The sequence below is a fragment of the Dipodomys ordii genome, unplaced genomic scaffold, assembly GCF_000151885.1.
Source record: "Dipodomys ordii isolate 6190 unplaced genomic scaffold, Dord_2.0 Scaffold6, whole genome shotgun sequence".
In the NCBI taxonomy this organism is placed as follows: domain Eukaryota; kingdom Metazoa; phylum Chordata; class Mammalia; order Rodentia; family Heteromyidae; genus Dipodomys; species Dipodomys ordii.
The window spans coordinates 4,521,402-4,530,929 of NW_012267222.1; positions in this window are offsets into that span (position 1 = coordinate 4,521,402).

Consider the following 9,528-nt stretch of genomic DNA (forward strand, 5'->3'; position numbering starts at 1 on the left):
GAGCCACAGCACCACTTCCGGCTTTTTTCTTTTTGTTTATGTGATGCTGAAGAATGGAACCCAGGGCCTCAAGTATGCAAGGCAAGCGCTCTACCACTGAGCCACCTTCCCAGCCCTCTACAGTTATTTTTTTAAGCACCCCGACGATCTATGCAGTGTTCCCAAGCTTCCTCAAGGTCTGAGGTCACATCAAGGTCACGCAGGAGCCGCGCCCCTCGCGCCTGCACCTGCTCCGGTCCACCTCTCCCCCCCCCCCCCCGCAGGGAGCCCACTGCGCCTGCGTGGCTCACACACATTTCCCGACCAGCCGTAGCGTCCATCAGAGGAACCGCGACACGTCCAAATCTTTGGGAGTCCAATAAGCTAAATACACTACGCCGTGCAGCGCGGGACCCTCGGGCACGCACGCGCGCCGCGCTGGAGCGTCGGTGATGGGGCGAACACGCGGGGCGCGCACGGAGCACACCCACGCCTGGCGTGATGCGGGCTGCTGCGGGTGGGCGCCCCGGAGGCCCTCCTCCCGTCCTCCAGGCTGAGGGTGCGGCCCTGGGGAAAGCGGGGTGCTTACAAACACGCCCAACTGGCCGTTCGGCCCATCTGCGGCTCTGTAGAAGCAGCACCGACCATCACCATCATCGTCACCATTAGTGTCTTCGCCTCGTGGTGAGGAGCGCTGCGGTCTACAAGCCCGGACGAAGGCCCGGCAAGCGGCACGCGGTGCGGAGGACGGTGCAGGAGGACGCAGGGCGCGCGTGCGCAGTAGGGAGGCGCAGCTGCGGAGCATGCGCAGACGCACACACAGGGCGGCCCGGAAGCTGGCTCCGCACTAGGATCACCCCGATCCATGGTGCACCCCACAACCACCAGCCAATGCCTTCCCAGACAGTATTTAATGCGATGTCAATACATCCTAAAGGCTGAAAGGGCTCAGATTGTTTAAATACTCTATCTGCGTCCCTTGCCACTGTTTTTTAATTAATGGCCTGAGTCAGCAGTGATGCGTTCCCTTTCCTGCCGTGTCTGCGGATCCCGCGCTCTCCCCCGCTCCCTCACTCCCCTCTCCACCCACCGTCATCCTGGAACCTGATCGCTGCCCCCCTCCCGAAGACATACACGTGAACACATCGTCCATGCAGAAGACAGACTCATCAAAGAAAAAAAGAGGCCTCTTGGAGTTCATTCCAATATGTCTGTAATTCTCTATACATATGAAGAGGCACTTTGGCATTGTGCCTGTTTTGGTCTCGCTGGGTGTATCTAGAATCCTATATAATTTGTCATATCCCAGTACATTTGAGATCTAATTTCTGCGTATGAGAGAAAACAGGTGCCATTTGTCTCTCTGAGCTTGGCTTACCTCACTTAACATGATTTGTTCAAGTTCCATCCATTTCCCCACAAATTACATTATCACCTAGGTTTTTGAAAATTTTGAGTAACTGCAAAAAAAAAATTCCGTGTACTTACAATCAAATTTTAGATTAAATGAATGCAAATTCCACCTACACTGGTATTACTAGGTGTTTTGCTTTTCTCACCAGAATTGAACCACACTAAGAAATTGCTTTACCACTGAGCTACAGCCCAGCCCATTAGTTTTGCTTTGAGGACAGGTTCTCACCATGTAACCCAGGCTGGCCTTGAACTCACAATCCTCCTGCTTCAGCCTTCCAAGTGCTGGGATTATAGCTGTGTGCTACAGACCTGGATGGTATGATTGTATTGTCTCTATTAATCCCTTAAGTCATTACTGTCAAAAAACACAAATTACATGAAGTTCTTTATTTTAATGCATGAGATGAAAACAAAATATTGTGTGTGTGCGCACACGCACACGTGCACACAAGTACTGGGGCCTGAACTCAGGGCCAGGGTTCTCTCCTTATTTCTCTGTCAAAGTAAAGGAACAGGAACAGTTGGCTAGTTTACAATATTGTTTAGACAGGGGCTCTGCAGGCTCCATTTCTTCTCTTGCTCCAAACTTTGCAAGTGTTGAGCCAGTGTGGACAGGCACACGTTAGGGATGCAGTAAACCTTCACTGATTGATTGATTCATTCACTTATCCATGATTACACTGCTGGAATTTGAACCCAGGCCTCATGCTTTATAAGCACATGCTTTATCATGCAGGTACACCCTCAGTTCAATAAACCTTTATCCCATGAATGAATGAAAGAATGAGTGAGTTTTCTAAACCCTGTAACTTGCCTTGCTGTTCATGATGCAGAAGTTTCTTTCCTAGGGAAATCACCCTGGCCGGTGCCCTCCATCTTTGTTCTTCAGTTACACTCTACAACAGCCTTCAGAAGCCAAGACACACAGAAGCTGGCAGCTTGCTCAGGGTAACCTGGCTGCTAAAGAGCAGAGACAGGGGGTTTTTGGCTGACTGGCTCCAGGTCCCATGTGTTTACCAAGAGCTCTTTCTACCCACCACCTCCTACCTGTGGTGCTGAGACTCAGCATTTTCTGTAAGTACTCACCACTGTCCAACACTCCCAGCTCCCAGTGACTCAACCTGTGTGTGCCTCTGACCTCTTATCTAGTGGACCTCCATGAGAACAATCTTCAACACAATCACAAGGGAATTACAACTGCTTTGAAACTATAGCCACCAAGTGTTTTAAATACATATTTGTGGTATATTTTTAAAACCAATCTGAAGCTGGGCACTGGTGGCTCACATCTGAAATTCTAGCCACTCATGAAGCTGAGATCCAGAGGATCAAATTTTGAAGCCAATCAGGGCAGAAAAGTTAGGTTTCATCTCCAAAAAGTTGGAGGTGTGGCTCAAGTGGTAGATTATGATTGATTTATCAAGCTCAGCGAGCTCAGTTCTTTCCATTCAAAAAACCAGTACCAGGGCTGGGAAGGTGGCTCAGTGGTAGAGTGCTTGCCTCGCATGCATGAGGTCCTGGGTTTGATTCCTAGCTGAAGAGCTGAGGGACAGCATCCAGGTTCAGAGTTTAAGATCCAAGACAGCCAAAAAAAAAAAAAATCTGTGAAGGGGTAATAGTCCTCTCAACTAACACTTCAAGTCAAAGTTTTAAATTAATTCTGAATGCAAATGGCATCTGGCATCACCTGTAAGAACTGTGATGTGGAATAAAGATTTCACTCAGCAGACATTCATTTCAGTTAGTGTAAGAAAGGGTGTGGGATGTGATCCATCAGCCATGCCTCCAGATTCTAAATGGAAGGAAACGCTAGGTTTCAGTTAGGAGTTAGTGAAAACACAGAGGACATTTTCCAGCCAAATTCTGAGAACCCCTGGATTTACCTGTGCTTCTTGGACATTTGTGGACCCCAGTGTCACAGCCCTGCATCAAGGGCCTTTGTGCATAAACTCCATAGCAGCTCTGGGAGCTATGAGCCATCTTCACTGTATCTCTGTCTCTCTCTGTCTCTGTCTCTCTCTCTCTCGTGTGTGTGTGTGTGTGTGTGTGTGTGTGTGTGTGTGTGTGTGTGTACTGTGGCTTGAACTCAATACCTTTAGCTTTTGCATTCAAGACTGGCATTCGAGCACTTGGACCACAGCTCCGCTTTCAGCTTTTTGCTGGTTAACTGGAGCTGAGTCTCTTGGACTTTGCTGCCCAGATTGGCTTTGAGCCTCATTCCTCCTGAGTAGCTAGGATTACAGGCTGAGCCACCAGTGCCAGACTAAGACTTTTGTTCTTGCATGGGAAAGTGTTTTCTAATGTTCAGAGTAGCTGATACAGAGGGGTTGCTTTCTGTTTTGCAGATATTACACAGGATTCTTTGCATTAGGAGTATGTCCACTTAGAACTATTGCTACTATTCGGATATTGGGGAGACAAAGGGGAAGGAGTATAAGGAACTGAGCATGAACATGCGGTGCCCCAGCTCCAGCTCCACTACCACTTACTCCTTGCCACAACCCCGTGACATACACATGCTCTGTGCCATGCACTTTCATGAATGGGGAACTGGATGCCAGGTGGATGGAGACTTAGACAACACAGAACAGAGACGGCCTAAGGGCCATGCAGGCTGGCATCAGAGTAAACGATTTCCATGGCACCAGTCTTCTCCCATTAAGGAAGAAGCCAGCGCTGGAACCTGGGACTTATTGTTCCAAAGTGACTAAAGATTGAGCCAAGAGTGATGACGAATTCAGGAACTGCTCGTCATGTTTTCTTTCTGTGAATGAGAAAAAATACGTTGTTGACTCAGCAGCCAAAAATGAGATTATGAACCCAGAGGTTTGCACGATGAACTGGAAACCACAGCAGATCTCATCTATGCGAGTGACTACCAAGAAACGGAGGCCCGGTTCAGGTCCTGAGAAATCTGATGAAGCAGAATGGGTAGCCGAACACGTCACTTTTAGAGGGAGATAAACTAAGATTAAGAAACCTTTTGAACCTTGGCACTGGTGGCTCACGCCTATAATCCTAGCTGCTCAGGAGGCTGAGATATGAGGATAGCAGTTCAAAGCCAGCCATGCTTATCTCCAGTTAACAACCAGAAAACCAGAATTGGAGATGTGGCTCAAAGTGGTAAAGCACTGGCGTTGAGCAAAAGTGCTCAGGGACACAGTCCAGGCCCTGAGTTTAAGCCCCAGGACCAACCAAACAAAAAACCTTTTGAAGCTGGGCAATGCTGGCTATAATCCATAATCCTAGCATTGACCATGAGTCCAAGCCAGGAAAGTCTAAGAGACCCTTATCTCCAACTAAATACCAAAGCAGCCAGAAGTTGAGCTGTGGCTCAAGTGGCAGAGTTCCAATCTTGAGCAAAAAGCTAAAGGACAGTGTCCAGGCCAAGTTTAAGACCCAACCTAGTACTGATACAAGGAGGGAGCAGAAGAGAGAGATCTTTTGGATTGGGGACTATAGTTCTGTCACCAGATGCGCGTGAGGATTAGTAAAGATTTCCTTTAAAGGTAGGAACTCTTCACTTAGGGTCCTTGACTTGGATTGCAGAATAAGAATTTTTGGCCAGGCATCAGTGGCTCACGCCTGTAATCCTAGCTACTCAGGAGGCTGAGATCTGAGGGTCTTGGTTCAAAGCCAGCCCAGGCAGAAAAGTCCATGAGACTCTTATCTCCAATAAACCACCAGAAAACCAGAAGTGGCGCTGTGGCTCAATCGGTAGAGCGCTTGCCTTGAGATGAAGAGCGCAGGGACAGTACCCAAGCCCAGAGTTCAAGCCCCATGACTGAATAATAATAATAATTATTATTATTTTTGGACAAGTCACAACGATAAGAAAACTTGGCAGAGATTTATAGGGTAAAGGCAGGGGGTCTGGCTTCAAAGTTATGCAATGGTAGGTGCTTTGGCTTTGCTCTAACCACACCTGGTACTGCTTTCTGACTTTCCAGGTGAGAATGCCTCCTGCCATAAAACAGATCCTTATCCTTGACATAAGGAGATGCTCTGTGACCTGCATTTGGGGCAGGACCTTACTTAAGTTTGGAGAAGCACCTTTCTCAGGAAGGCAGACATCTTGTGAAACAAGCGTTCGTTCTTGAGGTGAGGAACGCATCCCTCAGGAAGGAACACATCTTGTTGTCTCTCTTTAGAGCAAAGATAGCACTTCTATGTTTCTTTTTTTTTTTTCTGTAGGTCATAGGGCTTGAACTCTAAGCCTGGGTGCTGTCCCTGAGCTCTCCAGATAAAGGTGAGCACTCTACCACTTGAGCCACAGTGCCACATTTGGCTTTCTGGTGCTTTATTGGATAAGAGTCTCACAGACTTTCCGGCTTAGGCTGGCTTTGAGTTCTGATCCTCAGAACTCAGCTGAGGGGCTGGGAAGGTGGCTCAGTGGTAGAGTGCTTGCCTTGCATGCAAGAGGCCCTGGGTTCGATTCCTCAGCACCACATAAGCAAAAAGAAAAAAGCTGGAAGTGGCGCTGTGGCTCAAGTGGTAGAGTGCTAGCTTTGAGCTGAAGAGCTGAGGGACAGCGCCCAGGCCCAGAATTCAGGCTCCATGATCGGACCCTAAAAAAAAAAAAGAGAGAGAGAACTCATCTGAGTAGCTAGAATTACAGGCATGAGCGCCCAGCACCCGGCCACTTCTATGTTTCTAAATACCATATTTCTGAGTTGCCTTCACCAGGCTTGAGTTTCCTTAAATTATCCTGTTTCATTTCCCCTGTTTCATATACTTCCCTTACAAATACAGGAATATCTCCTGTGTTTGCTATAAGCTTACCACACCTCCTTTTTTCCTAGTCTATCTGGCTTCATTTCCTCTGAAATGACTGTTGTTCCCTTAATCTTAAGGGAAGTACATAAAAGAATATCTCCTACGTTTGTTGTATGCTCACTGTACCTCATTTTCCCTTCGTCCATCCTGCTTCATTTCCCCTAAAATGATTTTTGTTTCCTTAATCTTAGGGAAATTGTTGGACAAGCTTTAAACTTGAGTTTTTGAATTTCTGGCAGCCATTCACCATGAATTTTCCCTAGGCTATCCTACCTCAGTTCAGTGGTAGAGCAGGTGCTCAGCATGTTTAAGGCCTAGCTTGCACGCGCGTGTGTGTGTGCGCGCACACACACACAGTATGTACTATTAAGTAAACAGGGGTCCAGTATTTTTAGTACAAAACAGACTGCTGCCAAATGCTATCACAGGGAAAAACATTCATTGGGCTACAAATGACAGAATCAAAGCAGTATCAGTGGGGTGAAGCAGAACACGCTTCAGGACTTGGGAGGCAGCAGTAGGAGGATAAGTTAGAGGTTTGCCATGCAGTGAAACTCTGTCTCAGAAAAAAAGAAGAAAAAAGCAGTACCACCTGCAAAGCAAGGATGTGGTAAAGTCAAGTGCCTCTGTGCTGAAGGTTGGCTGCTGCTGGTGGAATGCCAAATGTATCTGATTATTTAATAAATTCCACTTGTGTCAGCTAATGTGCAAAATTATGTCCTCCAAATAAAATGGGAGATATTCTGCTTCCTACTAAAACTGTGTGTGTGATGGGGGAGAGGGGGGTGTTGTGGGGCGATGTCCTGGAGCTTGAACTCGGGGCCTGGGCACTGTCCTTCAGCATTTTTTGCTCAAGTCTAGTGCTCTGTCATTTGAGCCACAGCTTCACTTCTGGCTTTTTAGTGATTCATTGGAAGTAAGGGTCTCATGGATTTTCCCGTCTAGGCTGGCTTCAAACCTCGATTCTCAGATCTCAGGATCCTGAGTAGCTGGGATCACAGTCCGTGTGCCTGGCCCTCCTGAACAGTTTAAGGGAGATCTATTATCTACCCAACAGTTCCACTCAAATTATTCCAGCCCACCGTCCGCATCTGCCTCCAGCTCCCGTGTTCCCACAAAGATGGGAGGGTGGCCGTGTAACTGTGGCTTCCACTGAGATTTTCGTTTACAAAATAACATCTATGCCGAAAGGGCCAAACAATGTCCCAGCTTTCCCTGGCTGTGGTCCAGTGTGCCTGGTGGCCGGGGCGGCTCCGGCGGGGCAGACGCCTGGCCTGGAGGCCCCAGCCCTGGGGTGGGGACAGGCAGCAAGAAGTTAAAAAAATTAAAAATAGCGATCTGTTTCGCCGACGTTCCCAGTTCCGTGAGTCCAATTCAACGAGCGCTTGCTGAACTGGCTTTGTCCCGGGGCCCCGGGGACGCGGGCCATGTCCAGGTCCACCGGGGCAGTGCGCCGACCAGCCCGCCCCGACGGCCACGCCCCGCTCCCAGCAGCCCACGGGGCCCCACGCAATACGGCAGCCGGCAGCCTCCGCGGGGCGCCCCGCCCAGATCCCAGAGCGGGCCCCGCCCCACTCGCGGGCGCCCCGCCCACCGCGGGCACGCCCGGCCAATCCCGAGCGCCGCTGCCGGCGGAAGTGGGTCTTACGCCCGTGCCGTCCGGCCGTCCACTTTCCGCTGCGGACCACAGCCTGGTGGTCTCTCTTTCCTCTGCGGTGGGACCCCCGCGGGCCCGGGCGTCAGAATTTCCCCGAATGTGCCCGCGCTGCCCCCGACGTCAGGGCCACCCACTCTTCCGCGATCTCCCCCGCCTGACCTTTCTGGCTCCGCGGGGGAACTCCGCCCTGCCGGCCTGACCGCAGCCGCCCGGCCCCTCACTGGGCGCGGATTCGGTGTCCCCAAGGGCGTACCGAGCCCGGGCGCGGGGCCTCCTAGGCGGCCAGCTCAGGACAGGTGCGGGCGGCCCTAACGTCCACCGCACGAGCAGCTCCGCAGCCAGGTCCGCCCTCTGTCCAGGGAGCCTCGGGAGAGCTCAGGTTCAAGTAGGAGTGAGGTGGCTGAAGCCGGGCCTGGTGGCCCACGCCTGTGATCCGAGGCACTCGGGAGGCTGAGAGCTGAGGATCAGGGTTTGAAGCCAGCCTGGGCAGGAGACATTCCCAGTGAACCACCAAAAAGCCAGAAGTGGAGCTGTGGTTCAAGTGGTAGAACACCAGTCTTGTGTGAAAAAAGTAAGGGACAGTGCCTGGGTCTTGAGTTCAAGCCTCAGACACACACACACACACTGGTTGAAATCTCATTGTGGCTGTGATGTTACTCACATTCTCCATTTTTGTCCTGTGAACTTCAAGAAGAGGTTTGTACTTCCCACAATGCATAAAAACTTGATGCTGAGTAAGAAAGGTAGTGGATAGGGTGAGGTTGGTCTGCCTGGAAATAGGAACCCAAATTGAGAGGTGCCTCCATTGCCAGTACCAGAGCAACACCTTTTGATAGTCAGGATTTTTTTTTTCCTGTGAGCTATTACATGTGCAAGGGGAAACATGTATGAACTGTGAAGACCGTTATGGGCCTTCTGATATTAAGTAATTTTGGTGGGCAGGGTGTGAAAGTTGGCATCAGAGCTTCTGAACTTGACCCAACATTACACAGGACCTTGTACAGTCATTTCCTCCCTCTGGACCTGTCTTCATTTGTGAAATGGAAATTATGACTCTTATCTTCTAAAAGTCAACACAAACCACCTTAAAGCCAATACATGAGAAAGAAAATACTACCATGCTACTTAGAAATGAGGAGGTACTTGCCAGCAGAAATTATCTAAAGAGCTGAAAATACTTGCTTGTGAGGAGCAGGGCAGAGGGGCAGGAGGCTTGAGGGTGGGTGACTGCAGGAGTCAGCCACTGCTCTAGCAGTCCTGACCCCAGCAAGTGGCACCTGGCTGCCAGGACTCAGCCCCTGCTGCAGGCTGACTGGCAGGCTGGCCCTCAGGCTTCTGGGACTGCGTCCCTGCACATCTTCCTATGACAACTCAATATTCAGACGTGCCGAGTTCAGACCTCACCACCAGGCTAATACTCTCCAAGTTTGTGGATGGTTATCTGTTGACATCCCAGTGGTCGACATAAAGCTGTATCCAATATCAAGGGGCAATAAATACACCCACGCAAGTAGGAGAATGATTATTTCTGCAAAGAAAAATCCAGTCTATCATAAGTAATGCTTGAGCTTAAAAAACTACAAGTCGGGGCTGGGAAGGTGGCCCAGTGGTAGAGCGCTTGCCTTGCATGCCTGAGGCCCTGGGTTCGATTCCTCAGCACCACATAAGCAAAAAGAAAAAAGCCGGAAGTGGCGCTGTGG